Raw genomic sequence first — 2,682 nt, 5'->3', positions numbered from 1 at the left:
AAAGTCAAACTTATTAAACCGATCAAAAGAATTCAATCAATGTTCAAAGAATCAAACACTTAAACCGATCAAAGTCAAACACCGTTCAATTTAATACCGTCCAAGATATACACGATTGTAGAAATAAACCGCTCAAAAGTCCAAGACTTACCAAGCGGATTCTAAACCGCACACACTTACCACTCGGATTGTTTAAACCGTTCAATATCCTAACAGGTTACAAATTTCTTACCAGCTRGATACTTTTAAACCGCACACTAAACCTTTCAAGAGTTACACGGTTTATCAACCGGATTCTTTAAACCGCACAAAGCATCAACTAATYCGCACAAAGCATCAACGGTTTGTCAGCCGGATTAGCTAAACCGGTCAATGTATCCGCCCAAATGATGTCCGGTATATTCTATATCAAAACAACTCGAAGCACACGGATGTTAAACCACACAAGCTTTAAGCGGAAAAGATTCAAGTAAAAACATAAAATTTCACACTTTTTACCAAAAATTTGGATCAAAACATTAAAAAATATGAGTTTTTTAAGAACTTTTTCCAGAAAGCTAAAAATCGATTTTCGACTATTTCAGCCTTAAAACTTGTTTAAAATGCAAAATGGTGTGAATCAAGATTGTTTGAAATGTAAAACTGAATCCAACAATACAAATCTTTAAAATTAACACTCCAAAAATGAACGATTTAGGCTCAAAAACCCCAATCCGGACGAAAAAAGTTCAAGAACAGTGAAGAACAAATCGATAAAAATTATAAAAATCGTGCAGAAAAATGTGTAAAATGGATATATCTTCAAATCCAAACTGCTGCAGCTTGCTCTAATACCAATTGATAAGTCCAGAAATCATACAAACATGAAGCAATCTTCAAGAATCATGATGAACATCAAAGATAGAAAGAATATGATCAAAGGATGATTAGATTGAGAGAGAGAAAGAATTACAGCACTAATCTTGATAATTCTTCTAATGACGATTGTTAATGTCAATTACAAGGAAATCACTATTTATACTAGCAAATTGTAAAGGCTAAACTATTACAAAACAATTACACTAAGGAGAAACTTGAATACAACATTAAAGCACTAACTTGAACCCAACAAATTACTTCCTGGATTAGCACCTGTGGCACGTACACCATATAGATTAGCTCCTTCTATATTAAAGGAGTTAATGTCGCAATTGAAAGAATTATTGGATAAAGGTTTTATCCGACCAAGTACTTCTCCATGGGGTGCACCGGTGCTATTTGTAAAGATGAATGATGGATCAATGAGAATGTGCATTGAGTACCGGGAACTGAATAAATTGACAATCAAAAATAAGTATCCTCTCCCAAGAATTGATTATTTGTTTGATCAATTGGTTGGGGCTACTTATTTTTCAAAAATCGATTTATGGTCCGGTTATCATTAATTGAAGATGCAGAATGAAGATGTGTCGAAAACAGCATTTCGTACGCGTTATGGTCATTACGAATTTCTGATTATGCCATTTGGACTCACAAATGAGCCTGCATCCTTCATGGATATGATGAATAGGGTGTGTCCGTCCCTATCTTGATAAATTTGTGATTGTCTTCATTGATGATATTATGATATATTCATGGTCAGAAGAAAGAGCATGCTCATCATTTGAGATTACTCTTGGAAATATAAAACAAGAAAGATTGTATGCTAAGTTGTCAAAGTGTGAATTTTGGCTACGAGAAGTCCAATTCTTGGGACATGTTAATTCAAAAGAAGGCATTAAAGTGGATCCTTTAAAGATTGAAGCCATTGCAAAATGGGAATCCCCAAAGACTCGAACTGAAATCAGAAGTTTTCTTGGATTGGCTGGGTATTATTGTAAGTTTATACAAGATTTCTCTCGTATAGCTACTCCATTGACAAAGCTGACAAAGAAGAATGTGAAATATGAGTGGAATGGAGCACAAGCTCAGGCCTTTCAGATATTAAAGGATAGGTTATGCAGTGCACCAATTCTATCCTTCCCAGATGGAATGGAAGATTTTGTGGTATATAGTGATGCATCCAAGATGGGTTTGGGTTGTGTATTGATGCAACGTGGAAAGGTAATTGCTTATGCTTCAAGGAAATTAAAAGATCATGAGAGACAGTATCCTATTCATGATATGGAATTGGCGGCGGTAGTGTTCGCCTTGAAAATATGGAGGCACTATCTATACGAAACGAAGTGTTAGATTTTCACATATCATAAGAGTTTGCAACATTTATTTCATCAGAAAGATTTGAATATGCGTCAGAGACGATGGTTGGAATTGGTTAGTGATTATGATTGTGAAATATTGTATCATCCCGGAAAGGCCAACGTGGTAGCCGATGCTTTAAGTCGACAAGAGAAAAGTGGAACTATCAAGGCTATAGCTCTAAGAGTCGAATTACTACCAAGTATACAGGAAGAGTTACAAGAATTTCAGTACGAGGCAATGAAAGAGGATAAGGTTAAACAAGAAAGATTAGGTGGATTGATATCTGAATTTGTGAAAGATGACAGAAAATTCTGGAAATTCTAGAAGAAAATTTGGGTACCATGCTATGGTGGTCTCAGGAAACGCATATTGAGTGAGGCTCACAAGTCATGTTTTGCAATTCATCCAAGTACAAATAAAATGTATCGAGATCTGAAGCAACATTATTGGTGGCCCGGTATG

This window comes from Cynara cardunculus, unplaced genomic scaffold (assembly GCF_001531365.2).
Source record: "Cynara cardunculus var. scolymus isolate 2C unplaced genomic scaffold, CcrdV1 Un_Scaffold_2726, whole genome shotgun sequence".
Lineage (NCBI taxonomy): Eukaryota > Viridiplantae > Streptophyta > Magnoliopsida > Asterales > Asteraceae > Cynara > Cynara cardunculus.
Note: the sequence above shows the minus strand (reverse complement) of the source record.